Raw genomic sequence first — 21,667 nt, 5'->3', positions numbered from 1 at the left:
AAATAAATCAGAGGCATGAGAAAGGACTCCATTTCAAATAGCTCTTTCATGGTGGTTGTTATTACTCCATGATAAGCCATCTGTATCACTGAAAGCCACGAGAAGTCTAGACACAGCAAATCATGCTGGCCCCATTTACAGTCATACTCACACCAGTGAGTTTTCACAGTAAAACAAATCTATCACAGTGGAAAGCACTCAACTGATTTGAATCAGTCAAGCTTTGCATGCACTTATCAGGACACACCTCACCAACAAGCAGACTTACATTTCCTTCAACTTGGAGTCCAAGCAACATGCTATAGCCAGGTACCACCCTTAGGCTTGGTCAGAATTTCTCAAGTGCCACAGGAAAGCTGCACTGGTCATTCCCCACTAGTACCTGCCAGGCTGAGATTGAAGCAGTAACCTTATTGTGCAGTTGCAGGTATCCAACCAGAGCATGAGAGAAAAGGAGTGTTTAACAAGTTTCACTTCTCAGGGACAACAAGGCTCAGCACTGCACTTAGGACATCACAAAGTCATGGGCAAGTTGGAACTTCGCCATAATTTGCAGATAATCCATTCTTGAACTCCTCTGGAGGAGGAATGAGAGCAGAACCCAGACCACCAGAAGACACTGCTCTGAGTTCCAGCACAGGCAAACAAGTGAAAAGCAACTCTATCAAGCTATTATCAGTACTTCTAACAAAGCTGTTTGCCCTGCAGTTTCCTTTTCCTTGCAGACACAGTTTGCCTCAGCTGCAGGCCCTCCCAGCAAATGCCCAGGCACATCTGGGCAAAGTAATGAAGCCCCTCATTAATTATTTCTGGATAGTCTTTCTGTGTAGTCTGTGTACACTGTCACATTGTGACTAATTACAGACTGTAAAATAATGCACATATGCTATGCAATGTCTGGGCCTTTCCTTACTTCTAACTGCTCCACTGTCGAGCCTTTAATAATGTGCCCTTCACAGATTATTTTTTTTGCCTTTTTTTCCTTATCATGTAGTGTGTTTACAACAATGGAACAAAGTGAGCAAGTAGGCAGAGCTTCTTGTGAGAAAACCAGCCATTAGTTTTAACTTTCCATTACCAAAACAAACTGAGATCAGAAAGTTTCAAGTCTTCCTCTGCCACACATACTTACTTGCAAGACAGCAAATCTGTGACCACAACTTCTTTATTTCTTACTCTGTATCTGTCCATCAGAGGATTATGAAAAAATCCACCCACATCTTCTCAGCATGTGAGCTCCCCAGTGACCTCCGTTCTGGCAATCAGGCTAGCAACACCTTGCTAGGTAAGCACCTCTTAATCTCCAGTATGTTTACTCACACAATAACACTTCTAATATGCATGTGATTACAGTTAGAAAACTGCCAAAAAATACCTGCTCAACAGCAAAAAGCAAATCTGAAGTCCAGAACAAGGTTGATACTACTGACAGTGGGACCTTGATCCATAGACCCTTTTCTTTCATGAAACATGACTAATGGAAATCATAGGACCTTATCACTTCGGAAAGGGATTAGATAAAAAGGAGGGGCAAAAAAAGCTTTAATCTAGAAAGAAACTCCCTGCAACATGAGTAGAAAGAAAAGTCTTTTAGTCTGACCAAACTCTACAGTGCTTTTTCTCAAGCAAGGCTCTATGCAAGTACTGTGCAGAAGCAGGGGTGGGGGGTGCTTGGAAGTGCAACAGTTCCCATTATAAGAGTCTGGTTTCTACAACTTGCAATATTCTCAAATGTTATGAGTTTTGGCTGAAATTAGCTGTGGTAGAAACCTTCTTTAGCTTAATATTTGGTTTTTTTTTCTTTAGCTTAGATCAATGATTTGGTAAGATTTTGCTCATACCAGAAAATGTGTACAATCCCGCTTTTGAAAAGCTGTAGCAGTGATATATTTTAGATTAGGAGGTTAATATTTTGCAGTGTTTGCTTTTCTGTTTGTGATTTTCTTTGCTGAGTACCATAAAGGCCTGGCCAAAATAAATCAAAGGACAAGACTTTGTAAATGGATGATTTAGATAAGCACTGCACCAATTACTGAATCTGTCTTCTCAAAGGAACAAAGATGCACAGCATGAAAGCACAGGTATAGTCCAGGGTTTTTATAATACTTTATATAGACATATGAGTGTAGACGCAGATGCCAACAGTCTTTGTAAAGGCCATTATATAATGTTGAAACAAAGAGCCTCTAAGTAGGAACAAAATAAAAACGAAGGGCTAGACCTGCCATTTCAGAAAAGGGAAATGGAGTGGGAGTGGCACAGTCATTTGAATAACTGGACAGGGAATACTTCTTTAATTTCCTAAGCCAGGGTTTTAGGATTGTTAGATTTGCCATGTGTCCTGGCTTGGGCCAGGATAGAACTAGTTTTCTTTCTGGTAATTTTTCTTTCAGCTAAGTCTCTTCTAGGTTGCTGCAATTGCTAAAATTAACAACGTTTCTCAGCCAGTGACTGCTTCTAAGACTGGTAATGCTTCATTATATAGTTACAGCTGGAAACTGGTATGCAGAACCAAGGCCACTGCTCTGTTCTGAGAAACAGCTTCTGCTCTGGAAAGAGAAAGGGAGTAAAGGGGTCAGACCTGCATCCCTCCTTTAGGGAAGAGCGGAGCACACAGGGATCCAAAACTGACCAAATTTCTGCTCCATGTGTGTCACAGTCAGTATAAATTTGAGGGATCACACGCGTCAAATTCTTTTTCACCCGTGGCTGGTATCCTGGGAGTTTTCTGTCCATTCATCTGCCTTTGATCCCAATCCATGCCCTCCTGAATCTGTGTTTCTACCTCCAGCTCCTGTTTGCTGCTGACTCCAGGAGCCCAAACTGGGACTTTTCCAGGGCCTGCCCTACAGCATCAGTGGTGACATGAGCGTTAAGTGTTACTGTGGGGGGAAGAAGGGGGAAATATGGTACTGCTTTTGTATATATTTAACATTTTAAAATTTTTCTTTCATCATTGTTGTCTCATTAAAGCTGTGCAGTTTAGTTTCCAACCCGTAAGTCTCTCCTTTATCAGGGAGGGGAGGGGGATTAATAGAGAGCATCTGTCATTCCTTTAATTGCCACCCCAGCATTAAACGGTGACACTATGACACAATGAACCTGTGGGATTCATAGGAAAAGTCCAGAAGAAGAACCATCATCTAAAGAAGAAATCTCTAACCATGACCATTGATCCAAACCCCAGATACTGCTGAAGAGCAGCAAGGAAACTGAGGAAGAGTGACAAGCAAGTATTCCCATTCCCAATCTCTGTGCCTCATGCTGTGTAGTAGAAAGAGCTTGCTTTATAAAGTTGACTGAAAAGTCTGTTTCTTTGTATGTCAAATTGCTCTGAAAGATAAAACTGTCTACCATAAATATCACAAGAGTGAAGCACTAAGGAAAAAAGTTTCTAACATTTGGCTTGTAACTGCTCTGGGGGTCTGCAGAATCCCCAAGAGATCCTTGGGTTCCATTTACACAAGTAATCCATGTAGAGCAACTTTTCTCTTGATATGCCCCCAGTCTTTCTCATGCTTTCCTCCCCTCCCTCCCCAGCTACTTTCTTGTAGCTGGAGAACACAAGTACAAGCCAAATTCTCCCCGATACACCCAGCATTTTGATCATTAGCTAAAAGCTAATGATTCTCCACAGCTACATCCATGTTTTATGAAGTATTTTGAAGAAAAGTTAGCCTGAGAAATACCACCTAGCTATACAGGTTTATGTGTGTCTGTGCAGGTAGTACAGTTTCTAAGCAGTCTAAAGTGTACAAAGTGTGATGTGTAAATCAGCCATCAGAGTAAAAAGATTTTCTTTTCCCACTGAGAAACAGCAAAATAAGCACTTCACAGGACTAAACTTGGCTTGCTATTAGCTCTTTGTGGTAATGTAAGTGCATAACTGAAAGCCACAATGAATTCAGTAGTAGAAAGCTATACTAGCCTGAATATATATATTTTTTTTACATTAACATGAAGACCGAGTTTACACAGTGAAAGTGGTCTGCTGCAGCCAAAATGTGCTTAGTGGTTTGGTTTGGTTTTGTTTCAGCAGAACAACTTGTGAGTTCACATGGAGTCACACAGAATGCATACCTGGCACTGCCTGGTCACAAGCAGTGATTGTACTTCAAGACCTACTTCTAGGCTTCTCCAAGAAGTTACTGGGGAATTGTACTCTGGGCGAAGAGTATACTGTAGATCTTGAGGGTATCATTCATCAGTGTCCTGACTCCTGAGACTGTGGGCTTTGTCATGATTTCTGATACTATCCGAGAAATACTTTGTCAGCAACCTCCTTTGAGTACCTGATGTATTTGATTTCCACCAGCAGCCTTATTTTATTTTTCTTGTTTGTTCTGGTTTTTTGCAGTTTTCTCCAGACTGGTTAGATGCTGTCTAGACAAACTGTAAGAGAAATAATTAGCAGATTTTTTTCCCCAGAGGTTCAGAAATTGCCTTCAGTATTCCCGTACCAAAAATGTCTGGTTAACAAGCTTTGAGACAGAAGTGCACAAAGAGGTTTAACCTAGGAAACAGACATGATACAACTACAGACTCCAATGCATTATTACTACTCTACTTCATTATTCCTAGCTAGTTTATCCCAGAGGATTACACAGAACCCCACTCACATAATCTTAATGTGCAGGATGCCCTCGGATAGCTGAACTTTCTGCTGGACCAAAGCCTTTTTAGATCAGCAGCTGTGTTTTACCTGGCATCTAAGCACTCCCCTACCTCTGAGGTAAGCAGGCAATTTAATTAGTATTTTAGAGATAGAGATTAAAGGACAGAAACATAGGATATAATACTGTGAGGCCTTGAAATGGTTGCTGGGTGTCCAGGTTTAGTAGTCAGGGCGAACCAAAACCCAGAGAACAGAATTTCTCTTTGTTAGCCCCCTCCATCCTCACAGAATAAAAGGGAAGTAAGGGAGAGAGTTTTAAAGGTTGGAAATTAAAACTAGAACAGGTTTGCTAGAACATGGAAAGGTTAGTAATACATGGGATGAGGAACAAATATAAAAAACCTGATCTTGATGATTGCTGACTTAAGTGTCCCGAAGTCCCTTCTGGAAGGGCTGATTTGGAAAAAAGGGTCCAGGTCTCTTCCCAGAAGTTGATGGATTCGGATCCTGCCAAGCACATGGTGAACTGATGAAAAAAAGGGCAGGAGCCTCTCACAAAGACCTCTGAGCTCAGGAAGGAGTAAGGAAGGGAGATTCCTGGTCCTCCTGGCTTTTCTAGAGCATGGCAGGAAAAGGGAGGGAACACTGACCCCTCTCTGCTGTGCCCCCTGGATCCCTCAGGGTCTTGAACACCCTCTCTCTAGGTCCTCCTGTTGATACCATAAAATTAGCCTGTGTCCCTCAAAACAAAGCACCAAGTCACAGAAGGGGCAGTTCTTTCCAGTTCTCACGTAGGCAAGGGTCCAATGGGCAAATAGGACTGATACATGCTCAGAGCTCCCCCAGGTTATGTGGCTTTGCTTCCGATTGTGCTAAATTTCAAGAGATAAACAGTATGCACTAGATCAGGCATATAGAACAGGACTGGTACCAGTTCCCAACCCTGAGAAGGATTTGCCAGGTGTCAACCACCTCTGCCCCATTCCTCATGTTCTTTCCATGAACCCGAGAGACCTTTTTGGGAGAACTCCACTCCTGCTAATGCTCGAGTGCTTCTTCACTGGAACAACCACCAGCAACACAAATGTAAAAAGACATATGCTGCTACCTCTTTGCAGAAGGGCGGGGTAAGTATTGCATAATTTTAGCATTTTTAATGCTAAAGGAAGAATATGTTTCTTACACCAGCTCAGCATAAGAAAACTCTTTCTGATACAAAACACAGGCAAGAAGGTGCTCCTACCCCCTTTGAGCACTGCTGTGGGGCTTATCAGCCACAAATCAGCTTTGTAAGAAGAAGCAAGGCTGTAAAGATACAGGAAACCCAGCTCTGCAAAAAGGCAGGGGGTGGAAGCTCTCCAGTTTCAGGGACCCCATCTGCCAGAATACTGGGGAGTCACAGCACAGCAGTGACGAGAGAGCAATGACTCTGCTTCCTGAAGATGCACTGGCACAACAGGAATCTGGCACAAGCTGGACTGTATGGAAGACCCAATTGAAACACAGGCAAGAACAGGCTTGAATGTTGAGTGCAAAAACCTGGTTGTTCCCTGTGGTAGGAGACCACAAGTGCAATGGGTCAGAGCACTGTGACACTCCAGGGCTAGGGGGATGTGCCCAGGGTGTTTCCTCCTAAGTTTGTCACAGTCTTAGCCACTTAGACACTGAGTGCAGAGATCAGGTTGGAACTCTAAGTCTTCAAATGAGGTATAAGAAACAGAAGTTGTGGAGGCCAGTTGAGGTAGGGTCCCGTTGCTTCCTGAAATGGTATGAAAGCCAAATATCTATCCCAATTGACCCGAGAATAAGTGCTGCATTAACCCAATGTATCAGTAGCAGTCACAGTGCAGAACCACTCTTCCAAAGATAAACATGCTCCAGGATAACTGGATGAGACAACTGAAAGAAATGGCCAAAGACCCTGGTCCTTCTAGAATTTAACCATCCTTATGCTGGCATTAGGCAACAGACTTGGAAAAACTAAGTATTTACAAAACTTACAACCTATCTTATGAACTAAACTTAGGGAAACTAAATGCTTAATAAAAATAATTGAGGACCCAGAGTGTATACACAGGTTTTCTGCAGTGCTTTAAGAGCAGTTCTAGGGACTGCATTCCTTTCTGTTTCTTCTACTCAATGCTGAAAATATTACAAGTTTTATTGTATTTTTCTTGTTTGTTTTTTTTGTTTGTTTTTTGTTTTTGTTTGCTTTTTTATATATTTAAAGGCAAATAGTATCACCATTCATTGATGATTTCTGCTCATAGTGCCACTGTATGCTAGTTTTAACATATCAATCAGAACATGTAATTGTAAGAGCTGATGGAAACTTTTCTCCTATTATTACTAGCGATTTCGATACTTTTTTTGCCTTTAGAATTAAAAACATACACTAAAGAGATCATGACATGAGAATGCAGTTGAGACCATGGTCTCTTATCCCATCATCAGTGACAATTTTAGCATCAATAGGAAAGATTTTTATAGTGCCTAGTTTAGAAAGACTGACATAAGGCTCTGAGGTATCTATCAGGGTTTGTAGATGTTCCTGCATCCAGACTTCTTTCAGTAAGCAGATTACAACCCTAATAACACTACCAGACTCAGTTAGTTCCTATTTACAAAAGAGTGGCAGAGAAGAATTTCTACTACAGCAATACCTGGTTTAACAAGGAGTAAATATCAAACTGAGTATTTGTGCCAGCATGATTCAGGATGACATTTAAATAGCAAATAACATCCTAGCAAGTAAGTAAGTAAGTAACTAAATAAACAATAATAATAATCCTATGACTTCAGCTGAACTAAAGCAAGGGTTCTGCTTCTGCCTTACTGGTCTTTTATCTGGTACAAGGTAGGAACTCCACACTGACCATAGGTGGAATAACACCATTCTGGAGCTGAGGTATACCTCTGTGTCAGGTGCAATGACTACCAGAGCTGTGACTAAAGTTACTCTCTCACCACTCTTCCAGCAGAGAAAGGTAGAGTTAGAAGACCTCATTCTTCCTGCGGGGCAGCCCAGAAGACAACAGCCCAGTCTAGACCATTAGGCAAGTTCACAGTGGTGTGGCTGGTCCAAGATCATGCTGGGAAGTCAATCCACAACTCAAGGTCAGGTCTGATGAAGGTAACCAGGGTCAGACACAGGCCAGCAATCACAAAGCATCTTCACAGCCAGAAAACTTACCTGGGCTCAATTTGAGAAATCAACCCTGAGTAAGGCATAGGCATAGGCATCCAAGAGATCATCCAAGAGATCAGCAGTCCTACAAGGCAGCTTAAGCAGGATCAAGGAGCCCTATCTGGGCTTAAATGGACTAAGGGCAGAGAGCTTGGGTAGAGGCCCAGGTGAGCCCAGTTGGAACCAGTAAGCCTTGTTACTGCACTCTGCTAGTAGGAGCCTAACCCCTATAAAGGGCAAACTAGATGCATATTGATGAGCTTTGCCTATCCAGAAATAGATGTAAGTTACTGCATCTAGAGTTACAGAAAGCAGACTCAAACAGTGGAGAGACTACTGTGAGCTCTGAATCGGTGTAGTAGTAGCCACAAAATGGGTTGCTTCTTGTAGAAGGGTAAAATGGGGTGCATGCCATTCACAGATACACTGAGCAGGAGAGCATTGGTCCAGAGGGCTGTGCTTAGACTGAACATAATGCTGCAGGCTCATATAGACTTTATCAGCATCCAGAGTTTTACTTACAACCAAAATTGTTTCTTGCTTCAGTATGGCCACTCTTGGGATAATAGTCAGCCTGGAGGGAGCCCAAGTAATCTGCAAAAGGAATTTAAAATCTTCAAGTTCTAGTCTGACCCAGCAAAAGGATCTCCTGGCTGGAATGATCTCAGTTATGAGGGACTGCCCAATGCCAAATTTTCAGGGTAAGCCTGCAAATGTTCACAATGCAGCTAGTGTAACTATGCAAAAATAAGTAGTGCCTGCCTAATCTTCACTCATTGCTATCTGTCTTTCTATCAGTAGGCTGGTTGGCCTTTTGCTTATTTTTACTGCCTGTGGTATTTCCAGTCATGCACATGAACTTTTTCATATTAAGTAATTTGCTTAACATCTATACATCAGGAAGTCATCTTTGCAAAATGTTATGAGACAGGGCCAACACAAACAGCCATCTAGACCAGTTGAGTCTCAACTTCTGCAGGGAGGTAGCCCATTGCACCAGGGAAAAAATTTAATTACAGAAGTCCTTCATTACCACGTCACAGTAAAACCTGCCTGTATTCTGTAGACTTGGCCCATTCATATATGCTGCATTGAAAGACAACTGCAAACTCAGTCTTGTGTTTGAAAACAATGAGTTAAATCACAGCTAAGAAGTATGTCAGAGGCAATCTTCCTCATCGCAGACTCAGTTCTGCTTATTTCAGGTTCTATGCCATGGCATTCAAGCAGTGATTCTTATGATGCTTAAATTCTTAAATCTTTAGATTTAACAATAAAATCTCATTAATTTTTTTTTCCTCCTTTTCTTATTCTCAAGAAGAATACAGAACTTACCTTTCTTAGACAAAGATGAATTTTCACAGGAGTCTGAAGGCAAGCAAATACCAGGATGGATAAAAAGATTCTAATAAGATTTTGATTTAAACATTTTATAACAATGCTACATATAATGTTGACCAATCAAAAATTATTTCTGAAAGAGGGCGGCATCATCTAGTTTGGCCACAAGGTAGAGATGAAAGGGCAACTAAAGCAGGTTTATTTAATCTACTGAAGTCACCTACAAGCAAGTGCATATTATCTTGACTAGTCTTATGAAGTAGACAATGAGAAAAATAAATGCACCAGCTGACAAAGTGATTTTAAAAAAATGGCTCAGTGTGAATTATTTAAAAACCTGTGGGATAGAATGGAGAAAAAAAGCATAGTCTTCTCACTTAGGAAAAAAGGCAATGACAATCTCCTAGGTCCTACTGCTAGAGTAGCTGAAAAGTAGGGCAGAATGTAAGTAGATACAGTGAGAGAACGATGTAACATAGATGAGATGTTCCTTTGAAAATGGTTTCTGGTCTCTCAGTATTTCTGGTGAAATGGAACTGTGTGATGTGTTTATCAGCAGAGAAACCTGACCAGGGATAAAAGGTGGTATTACTGAACCAAGTCTTGGCAGAGGAAAGTTGGGAAACCATCTGGTCTAGATAATGACATAGACAATATACATATCTCAATCTACCTTGAAAGCCAGCAGAATATTTAATCACATATTTAATCTGAAGTTCTATTCAGTTTAGGCAATTACCTGGATTACAACAATCTGTGTGTGACAAAGTGATCTGGGAAGAAGAAAAGCTACTGTATTTCTGCTGCACACTCAGTGGCAGCAGTGCCAAATTCCTTAGTGAGCTGCTGTGGGTATTTATAGCTTATCAGGGCAAACAGTTCCTCTTTACAGAACTGAAGTTGTAAGTTGCCATCACAATCAAAGGGCACAAGGCTCAGAAAACCAAAGTGGGAAGCTTAGAACACTCTGCTTGTACCACCCTTTCGTCTCAGCAAAATTTAAATTGTCGTATTTCCTGGATTTTAGTGCTGTTTCATTCTGCTCTCAGCATTTTCATGCCAAGGAGCGATGACAGCAGTTTCTAAAGAACAGGGCAGTATGAGGCAACGCATCACTGCTAGTTGCAAATTAGGATTTTTGAACTTCTGACTCTCTGCCTCTTCCTTATTACAGTTTAAACAAGCTTGCCAAGCACTGGAGAGATGCAAATTTCAAATGTCATGAATTGTATTAATATCTAATTTAGAAAATCTGACCTGATTGATAAATTAAACTGATCGCTAAAAAAGCCATATTTACTGTAGCTACAAGACTTTTCCCATCATGAAGTGTTCTCAATATTGCCAAGTTTCCAAATAAGTGATATTTAGAGCTATTCTGCCTCAGCTTCTTGAATCATAGTGTTCTGAGGTGTCATATTTTAGCCATTGTGTTTCTTTTGCAGCCATACAATTTCTGGACAGTAAGTTGAGAAATGATTTTTCTGTCTTCAGGGTTGGCAAGACTCTATTTTCCAGATCATGCTTTACCCCCTTGCTCTTCCTAGTTGTACATCACTAACAACTGCAGGCTGGTATTTCCCTGGTCCAGACAGGCCTTGCTTGTTCTGGTATAGCAAGCAGGGCTGATTCCTAGTCATTCATCTGTATCAGAAAACATGAACTGTTTGGGTTAGCAAGACTGCTTGCATGGGAGAAGCCCATTTGTTGTCAGGTTTTGATACAGGCATCCTTGTCTTAACATAAGCATTGTATGTATATAATATACATAGCCTTGGCTATATATATATATATATATATAATATATATATAGCCAGCTCCCAAGGGTTTCTCTGTTGGCAGAAGCAGTTTTTACAATTCTCTTATAAAAAGTGATGGTAACAAAATGAGCCAGTAGCAAAACTGATTTTTTAACTTCAGCCTATCCTGAACCCCTCCAGATTGTCTTCTGCCTTTCTTATAAACTACCATGAAATCAGGAAATTTTATCCTGCACATAAAACCATGGAGACTAACAGGAAAAACCAAGGCTTGATAAATAACTGTCCTTTCTAGAGTTACACTAGAGATACTTTTAGATTCTGCATATCTTAATTAAACCAATTATAACTGAGCTATTTTGTGCCTAATAAAACTGTGATGGATTAGACTTGACCAATAACCAAATGCTCACCCAACTGATCACTTCCAAACCTCAGCAGTAGGGAGGAAGAAAATAGGAAGAATAGGAACAATAGAATTCAGGAGTCAAGGTAAAAACAAAGAGAGTCCCTATCAGTTACCCTCGTGGGCGTACCAGATGAGTTGGGGAAAATTAATTTAATACCAATTAAAATAAGCATTTGCATAGTGATTTAGATAGTGGAAAATAAGACAAACATTAAAACATAATCTTCTCCCCTTTTCTATGCTCAGTTTCATTCCTAGATCCTATACCCTGTATGGAGGCACAGAAGGGATGCAGAGTCACAATCAGTACGAAGCAGTTCCCCTCTGATGCTGCTTTCCCTCACTCTTTTTGTCTGCTCCACGTGGGTCCTCCATGGGCTACAGTGAAACATCTGCTCTGCTACCATTCAACACCTCTCCTTCCCCTCTTCTGATCTTGGTGTTTCCTTTGCTATTTTTTTCTCTTTCTGTTTCCTATGTGGTGCTTTCTGCCTTTTCTTAAATATATTTTGACAGCGGCACCACCAGCTTTGGTGAAGGGCTCAGCTGTGTCTACAGTGGGTCTGCTACCAAAACTTGCTGCATATACTCAGAATATAAATCTAAGGAAAAATCCCACTGTGGAGAATTACTCAACTGCTAAATGTCTTTCAACCGGATTGGGATTTTCTTCTACTAAATAAAAATTGTTCCTTTTTTTTGAAAGCTGATGGCACAGGTGTTGGTCATATTGGAGGTAAGTGCAGCACAGAAATGATCTACATAATATGGAGTATTTCCAAACCTCCCAAATATCTGTCTGACAACACAGTGTGGAGATAATAATGTCAGTGTGATCTGAGTCACAATATAGACCCTTTGCTAGGAAAGCCCTCTTTCATGAAAAAGCATTTTCTTTGGAAAATAACATATGCATCTGGAATGGAACCAATGGATTCTTTTCCTGTTTCAGATTCCAAAGGTTGCTAAAGATTTTATCAGCACTCTGTGGAAGGAGGCACACAGAAATGAGATAAGGAAAAGAGTGGTATGAGATCCAGATATTACGTCCTCATTCAGATTTTTTGTGGCCTTGAGGAAATAGTGAATTTTGCATTATTTTTCAATTTAATGTCCTCTACCCCATCTTTCACTGGAGAAATCAAGAATAGTGCAAGGTAAAAGCCTAAAGCTGGCAACTCACCCCTTCCCTTAATCAGCTACAGATTGGGTTCATCACTTCTATTCCATTCTCTTAAGGTTTTAAGATTGATTCAGGGAGAAGAGACTAGGCATGAATAAAGCGTATTTCAAATTTCACGTGTATCTGCTCTTCATCCAAGCAGAAGTACCACTAGTACTCATTCTCTACAGGAAGAGCAAGGAGAGCAGTAGATTAGATTAAAAAGATTAAAAGCCTTAGCAAGGCTTTTGACACAGACTCCCACAACAACCTCTTGAGCAAGCTCAGGAAATGTGGGAGTGAAAATGGACAGCGAGATGGATTGAGAACTGGCTACACAGTAGAGCCCAAAGGGTGGTGATTGATGGTGCAGAGTCCAGCTGGAGACCTGTGACTAGTGGAGTGCCCCAGGGATCAGTGCTGGGTCTGGTCCTGTTCAACATCTTTATCAGTGACCCTGATGATGGGACAGGGTGTCTGCTCAGCAGGTTTGCTGATGACACAAAGCTGGGAGGAGTGGCTCACACCCCAGAAAGCTGTGCTCACATTCAGAGAGACGTGGGCAGGCTGGAGAGCTGGGGTCAGAGAAACCTAATGAGGTTCAACCAGAACAAGTGCAGAGTTCTGCACCTGGGAAGGAGTAGAAAAATGCACCAGTACAGGTGAGGAGGTGATCTGCTAGAGAGCAGCCCCATGGAGAAGGACCTTGGAGTCCTGCTGGACAACAATTTATCCATGGGACAGCATGGGATAGCAATGTGCCCTTGTGGCCAGGAAGGCAAATGGTATCCTGGGGTGCATTAATAAGAGGGTGTCCTGTAGATTGAGGGAGGTTCTCCACCCCTACTCTGCCCTGGTGAGACCTCACCTGGAGTATTGCATCCAGTTCTGGGCTCCCCAGTTCAAGAGGGACAGGAATTTACTTGAGAGAATACAGAGGGCTATGAGGATGATAAGGGACTGGAACACCTGCCTTACGAGGAAAGGCTGAGAGACCTGGGGCTTTTTAATCTGAAGAGAAGACTGAGAGGGGATCCACTTAATCTGTATAAATATATGAGGGCTGAGTGTCAAGAAGGAAGGGACAATCTCTTCTGACTTGTGCCCTGTGACAGGACGAGGGGCAATGGATTCAAGATAAAACACAGAAAGCTCCACTTCCACACAAGAAAGAATTTCTTTACTGTAAGGGTTATAGAGCCCTGCAGTAGGCTCCCCAGAGAGGCTGTGGAGTCCAGAGACTTTCAAGACCCATATGAATGTGTTTCTGAGTGACCTGCCCTACTTTTGGTCCTGCTCTGGAAAGGGGGTTGGAGTCGATGATCTCTAGAGGTCCCTTCTGACCCCTGGCATTCTGTAATTCTGTGATTCTATGATTCTCTGTGGTGAGACAACCCAGGCTCCAGCAAAGTGCTTTTTCAAAGAAGGTGGGTAGCCTTTACCAGAAGGGAACTATGCATGGAAATCATCACTGCCTATGGCAGTTTGTTCCAACACTTAGTCATACTCACTGTTAACAATACATGCCTGACTGGTAATTAGAATTTGATAGGCTGTATCTTGGTAGGTGTTGCACCTTATTACTCAGTGAAAGAGTCTTCTACTACCTGCACTTTTCCGCTGAGAATATATTTGCATGTGGTGATCAGATCACATTTTAATCTCCCATACTTCTGTTTACTTGCTTAGATGCTAATATACCTATCTAGTAAAAGGATTAGAGCTTGCTATATTTGATATAAATATAGTTGAGCAAATAAGTGTGTGCAGAGCTAGATAGCCTGTCAGTTTATTTCACAGAGAGTGCTTCAAATCTTGAGGCAAAATTTCACTGAAACTAATGAATGTGTCCCCGTTTAGCTTGGAAAGTTTGAGGTTTTCAGGACAAGATATATCACTGAATTCTCTTGGTCAAGTTGATAGTGGTGAACCTAAAAAGAAAAGCTTTCTTTCTCGTTTCTAGTCCCACTGCTCAACCATATTACACAAAGCTGTGCTTGATACAGTTGTGAAAGAGTTACACTGTAGAATTTGCAGCTACTAGCCACAGACATCAATGTAGAACCACACAGTATGTACAACACTGTCTCGGTGACTACTCTGCACACCATGTGCAGTGTGGGCTCCACTCAGCCTCAATTGTGTCTCCTTTCATCTCAACATCCCATCTTCTGAAATGGGATATCATCTTTTTCTCTCCCTTGCTCATATCTTCTCTGCTCTATCAGTGTGTAGGAAGGTGAAGACCCCTATATCCCGGCTCGTGGCACTTTCCAAAAATGCAGGAGGATGGAGCTGTCATGTCAGTGGGTCACAAGGGTGAAGGGGAGCAGGTGTGGTATTTTGCCAAAAAGAGGGAATCAGAGAGAAGAAGGGCATCAGGGAAACTTCTACAATACTTGCTTTGGCTGTAGAGATAAATACCCCAGGAAAATGTCTTGCAACCTCTGTACCTGACTTTGAGATCCATTCACCTGGAAGATGGGGAAGAGTTAATAAGGCTGGAGGAAAATGTTTGCCTCCATCTCCTGTTCCCTGAAGTTCTACTAAACTCTGTCCAAAAGTTTTAATACTGGCTTTTTGTTTTGTGAAAAAAACAAAACACCAAACCAATAATTTCAACCCCCACTGACTGCTGGGCTCCTGATGTGTTAATGTCATTGTGGATCTCATTGTAAATTATACAGTTTAACAATTATTTAGACCTGTGATATTCCTGTGGATGTCTCTGTGCTAAGCTGACCTTCACAGTGAAGACAGGGTATGCTAAGAAACCAGAGGAACTGAGAGGCTTTTCCTCCGGTGTCCAAAAGTAAGATGCTAAAACGAGTAATATTAAATGGAAAATTTAGGGTTTTGCTAGTTCTCTGTGGAAGTGTAGCTGTCTTTGGGATGCCCTTTTGACCTCCCTGCACATCCATAGTCCACGGCTGACTGAAATTACCTGCAGACAGTAACACCAGCAATACAACACACCCCCACCTTCCCCATGACTCATTACTGCCTGCCTTGACCACACTTTGGAAAGACTGTGTAGCTTTTTTAAGTTACAAGAAACATGCAGACCTGGCAACACTTTCAGTTCGGTATCTTTCTCTAAGAGTAGTGGGGAGTATGGTTTGTGCAGAAATCCCTCCTAAAATGCAGTCTATTATGTGAGAACTTTTAAAGTCATGGTCATACACTAGCCAATCCCACCACCATCAGATATTTCAGGATCGAATCATGTGCTTCACTTTACTTTGGTTTTTTTTGGGTTTTTTTGTTTGTTTTTTTAACTTCAGGTCATAAATACAATGTTAATAGAAATGGAGGGAAACCAGAGTTTTCAGAATAAGAGCAGAAAGATTAGAGTTTAAGATGCATAATTATTTTTTTCTTGGGGCTAGAAATTATTTTTTATTTCCTTTGATCTTCACAATGCAAGAAGAGAGGATGTATCACCTCATCTCATACCATCTTCAGGGCAAGAAAAGGAAGTAACTTTTCATTTATTTCATAAGTGGGCTGTGTATCTCCTTATAAAAAGATATTGATGAAATAAGAAAGTAAGAAGGACTCCATAAAACATTAGATAATCATAAACTCCAGCAAGTGGAGTTCAAGATCCTTAGAGCAGCAAGAAGGATGCACAGTGAACCCATCACCCTGGAATTCATGAGTAGTCAAGTCAAGTGATTATATCCTCAAGCCAAGGATTTCAGCATTTTAAGGAGTCAGAGAAGTGAAACATCTTCCTATTGTTCAAGCAGAGCCCTAAAAATTACTTATTTCTGTGCAACCTCCTTACCAAAGAAATGAGGGGCTGACTCTCAGTGCTTGGGACTTCAACACAGAGGGGAGCCAGAAGTCATCTGAAGGTTTCTGCTCCTTTCCTCTGACCAAACATCTGTCTCAGTTCATCCGGTCCTCTGAGTCACTTCCTCCCCACTTTTCTGTCATCCACTTTCAGTGCACTTCTCCAAGTAAGCCCAGTTTTCTTTGCACAATCTGGAGCAGAGTTCAAGGGAAGCATTGCAGAAGGGGGGGGGGGGGGGAAGGCTAGAACATAAGCACAGTGTAATCAGAAGATGAAGCTCCTGGTCACTGGGACCTTTCCAGGAGTTTGGGCAGGTGAACATCATGCATTTTAGTGATTTAATGCTGATTTCAAGAGTACCACAGCCTCCTCATCTCATTCCAGCAGGAACCATGTGTCTTCTGCCTATGTCAGTGATCCCAGAGCTAGCTCCAAGTGAGCTGATCCGTCATTGCAGTGCACTGGGTGGAATCATTAATCCCCAGGGGGTAGCCCCTGGTTGCATTAAAAGGTTGCAGTGCCCTGATTAGGTGCAGTGCTGTGCTGACTTGGCTGAATTGCTTCTATTTCTGAAGCTAGCTGGAAGGCAGCTCAGGGAGCTCTGCACTGTCAGCAGGAGCACAGCACAGACGTGGCCTGCAGATGCTACTGAGACAGGAAACCAATGGGAAGCAGAATTTCAGACTAGGTTGCAGGGAGGTGTGTAGTACATTTAGCCCCTACGCCTTTTGTACTTCTACGAGTAATATTTTATTCCCTTGCACATGTATAAAGGGTGCACAGCAGCTCTGAATTCAAAGTCAGATCCTCCAATTTCAGTCTTACTATTAGCTACAAGTTTCCTTGAAGGGAGAGGACCACTGGGAGTGTGTGCTTCACCTCAGCCTTACATACCCTCCAGCACCTGTGTAAAAGAAACCGTATTCTCCTCAGGACTTTCAAGTGTGTGGGTGTTTCCAGGAATAAACAACACTCAACCACAGAACAACCAGGAAGCAGCTTTACAAGCATATTGTGTCACTTTACTGCCACAAAATTTATACATTTTACCTCCATAACCAGCCTACCTCATTATCCCCTTTTACTGGGGGACTTGACGAGCAGTGAGATCGATGGGCTAGGAAATGACCACTGCACAGTCCCCTTCATGGCATGCTGAAAACCAGAGCTGAAATTACTGCAATTGCAGCCATTCAGAAAAATCACATTTTGGGCAGACCTTTCAATCATATTCCAGTTAGACTGGATGAACTCTGTTAGAGTTGGGAACTGGAATGCTCCAAGGAATTGCCACTCAGAGTAAAGCGCATCAGAAAGGTAGGTTTAGGAGAAGTTTTGCATCTGCCTACACAAGAAATGATCTTATCCAATACTTTTGCTTTCACTTTCACATACCACCATATTTAAAATTAATGTATTTTGCTACAGAGTATGCAAAAATACAGAATTATTTTTCCTTCATTAGAAATGTGGTAAGTTCTAGTATCTAAGTTTATCAAAAAGCAGAAATTTCATTGAAAAATGTGACACAAACTGCTATCTCTGAATGAATCAAAATGGTTTTAATGTTCTACACATTGAACAAAGCCCTTGCATAATGTAACCCGGTCTTAATTTCACTTCCTTGCCAAATTGCTAGACAAAACTATTTCATTTTTGGGAATAACACTTAGTGAGTAAAGCAGATCTGTCAGTACACATTGAATCACGATGCTTTTCCAGAACCATTTCCAGCTCCAGAGATAATTGGATTTACTCATTTATGTGCAGCCTCTTGAGATATCTCTATGGTCCCAACATCTAGGATCCTCAGCTGACATCATGGAGACAGCAGGGAGAATTCTCATATGGAGAAAGTCATGGTAGCTCCATGAGAAGTCAACAGAGCTGGGCCAGCTTTAAAGTTTATACCAGTTGAGGTTCAAATACTCTGATCTTCATGTCATTGAAAATGAAATTCTGGGAAAGAATTTATTTTCTCTTTGCACCTCAATAACTATAAAATCCAGCTTTAAAGCTCCTGCACTACTTGTTGAATGAGTTATTAGCATGGAATCTGCTGTCAGCAAGGACTTAGCAAGGCTAAGTAAAACCACTTCAAACAGAGCAGATCACAGACTGTGCCTTTGTCAAATAACATCTGATGACATTAACATATTAACATAAAATGGGTGTGCAAAAACCCACACTGAAAACCACAGGCAGAGCCCAGATCTGTGCTCTTAGAATACAGCAAACAGGGAAAGTTCAGTCTTCAGGAAAGTTGTGATGGAACTGCATGGCACCTTAAAAAAAGGTGCTTGAGCTTTCCCTGTCTCAGTGTGTGGAAACATGTACTTACTCTAAGTGTGTCTTTAACTGAACCTTGCTGGCAGCATCTACATCCTCAGATTTGTCTCAGGCATCAGCTGCAGCTATAACTGGTTTATCCCTCTCTCCTCCTTTCCATCACATGCACACTGAGTTTCTGACTGATGTAGCCAGAAAAGCCGGACAACTTTCCTTCTCTACAGGCATTATTCTTCCATCTACGTAATCTTCTATCCCAATCTGTCCTTTCTCAATGTCAATTCCTCTGTCATGGGGTCCTGGCTCTCAATTTGTAAATGAGGGAACAGTCCCCAGGGAATAAGAAATAAGGTAGTCATCACTTCTTGTGGTAAATTTATGATTTCAGTCATGTCCTGCCACAGGCTTCTCATATCTCACTTCCCAAGGTCTGTTGCCTGTAGCAGCATTTTCACGAGGTAGAAGAATGTACTTCCCAAATTAAGTCCTCATATTTATACACATTCTCATGACCCAGTGGATGTGATCAACAAAACAGTAATTATGTCTCCACCAGCTAACAATAAAGAAACATGAGCTTTCCTAGACCTTGTGGGATTCTGGAGAATGCGTATTACAGGTTATTGTTTCATCTTTTGAGCCCTCCCTTTTGAACAATCTGAAATAAGAGCCATTTTGTATGGGGCCTTGAGCAACAGCAAGCCTGCAAGCAGATCAAACAGGAGATGACCCATGTGGTACCTCTTGGGCCTGTCCAAATAGTACCAGCTGTGCAAAATATACTCTACATTGCAGGTGGGGAGCACAGTCTCACCGGAGCCTCTGGCAGAAAGTATCAGGAGAAATCCCAGGTTGTGTTTTGGAGCCAGGGGAGTATTGATTATGAGGAGCCCACTGCACCCTCACTGAAAAAGAGATACTAGAAGCGTATGAGTGGGGTTCAGGATGCTTCAGAGTTGTTGCTACGGAAGTGTATCTCCCTTTGGCACTGCAGTTGCCCCTGCTGCACTGGCTGTCCAAAAGAAAGAACCCCTCTACACATCATGCAACACATCAGTAAGTGGGTTGCACTGATCACACAGCAGGCTTGACTAGGAAAAAACAATATTCCAGGAATCCTGGAGGAGATCATGGAGTCACCAGAAGGCAGAGATTTTGGAATATTGCCTAAGTATTTGGCTCATGGCCAAGAGGCACTGCGATATAATGAATTATCAGAAGATGAAAGGCTTTATACTCTGCTTGCTGTTGGATCCTGTCACGTTTTAGGAAACCACCAAAAGTGGAAAGCTTGTGTGTGGGGTACAGCAAGTCATTGAAGGCATTGAAGGAGAGGGTGAGTCAAGTCAGTCTGCAGAAGTGAAAGCCATCCAACTAGACATACAGATCTCTGAATGAGAAAAGTGGCCAGTACTCCATCTTCATAGTGATTCATCCATGGTGGCTAATGCCCTATGGAGGTGGCTACAGCAGTGGAAGACCTATTGGTGGCACAGAGGCAAAGCCATCTGGGCTGCTGTATTGTAGCAAGACATCACTGCCCAAGTAGAAAACATCACTCTTACCATGTAGATGCTCACATGCCCAGATGCTGTGCCACTAAAGAACATTGAAACAGGTAAGACAAGGCTTTTAAAGTTGAAGCTGTTCAGGTAGACCTGAACTGGGAACATAAGAGTAAGCTACTCATAGTTCAATGTGCCTACAAAACACTGGGACATCAGCCTAGGTATGTAACATGTTACATATCTGCCTGGGTATGTAACATACAGATGGACTTGTGATTGAGGACTGGACCTGACCTTGGTGGCCATCACACAGTCAATCATGAATGAGCCCATCAATCATGAATATGAAACATGCTCTGTAATTAAGCAAGCCACACAAGGAAAGGTTCCCTAGAAAAGAATTTGGCAGATGGGTTTTGAATATGGTGAGGACTGTACTAGACCACTGCCAAGAACATGCCAAGGCAATCACTACATACTTACTATGATGAACTACACAATTCACCAGAAACATACCCTATAAACCATGTCACTGCCTGAAAGATCATCTTTGCCTGTGGTGTTAACTGCTGAGTGATCTCCCTATCCCTACCTCAGCTCATGAGTTTTTCATCATATTTTTCTCCCGCTTTCCATTTGAAAAGCAGGAGGGACAGCATAGCTTGGTGGGCACCTGGCAGCCAGCCAGCGTCAACCCAGCACACTTTCTCATATGAATCCCTCACCTGTTCCTTGAAACCCAGGCTTTAACACAAAAGTTGCTCCCAACGCATCTTAATCTTAAATACTCTGCCTACCAAAAGAATCCAGCTGCCTAACTTATGGTTCAGAATGAATTCCTATGGAAAAGGCAGAGAACTCTCATTGTGACAACTTAAAGTAGGAATTTTCTTACTTAGGAGATAGTTCTCTCTCTCCCTAAGCCTCCCTTATCCTATTGCATCTTTTCATTTTTTCACATTCATGCAGCAATTGTCTAGCCCATACCCCATGTCTGAATGGTTGCAACACCTTAGTTTCCTCTGTCTTTGCATAAATTTGAGCACTATTTTTTTACATTTGAGGCCTTATACTGCTTACATATTACCTACTCCTTCCTCCTGCCTATGTCTTAATCTCTGCTTACATAAACACCTCTTCCTGCTCTCCATGCCCTTGTCTAAAATATAGCTATGATATCTATTCACAAGCATTACTAATTCCTAGATCAACATCAAATACTCAGAAAAAAAACCTGAGTGTTACTGGGTATAGCATATCAAAAACCTTAGAACAGTGTTGAAGGAGTGTCAAAACGGTAATTGGATTTAAAATACCAAGTGGGGAAAAATAGACAGAACACACAAAACTGTGGTCAATAAGATAATCCTGGTATGAAGATGATTCAGCTGCCTTACCTGATGTTCTTTATGTGGTCCTCGTTAGTCTTTTTTGCTTATTTACATAGGACCTTAATTCACACTCCTGTGTTCCAATGAACACCAGTGCAGGACATTTTTGAACACCACTCTGATCAAACCACATTTCCAGAATGTCAGATGACAGTCAACAGTACAGCTTGCAGATATCCAATCATGGTTTGCAGTCCTATCTTCTG

General features: G+C 41.8%; 1 protein-coding gene and 1 long non-coding RNA gene across 2 annotated transcripts in view; one reads left to right on the top strand and one right to left on the bottom strand.

Annotated features, from left to right (window-relative positions):
* SLC35A5 (solute carrier family 35 member A5) overlaps positions 1 to 21,667 on the bottom strand; it is a 160,091-nt gene that overhangs the window by 9,874 nt on the left and 128,550 nt on the right. The gene's annotated exons all lie outside the window — the stretch shown is intronic.
* On the top strand, positions 981 to 2,993 carry LOC139803265 (uncharacterized). The gene is made up of 2 exons (XR_011728956.1): positions 981 to 2,081; positions 2,792 to 2,993. It is a non-coding gene; the product is annotated as an uncharacterized lncRNA (long non-coding RNA).

This window comes from Heliangelus exortis, chromosome 1, assembly GCF_036169615.1.
Source record: "Heliangelus exortis chromosome 1, bHelExo1.hap1, whole genome shotgun sequence".
Classification (NCBI taxonomy): Eukaryota; Metazoa; Chordata; class Aves; order Apodiformes; family Trochilidae; genus Heliangelus; species Heliangelus exortis.
The sequence above is the reverse complement of the archived record's forward strand: the minus strand, read 5'-3'. Positions and strand labels throughout refer to the sequence as shown.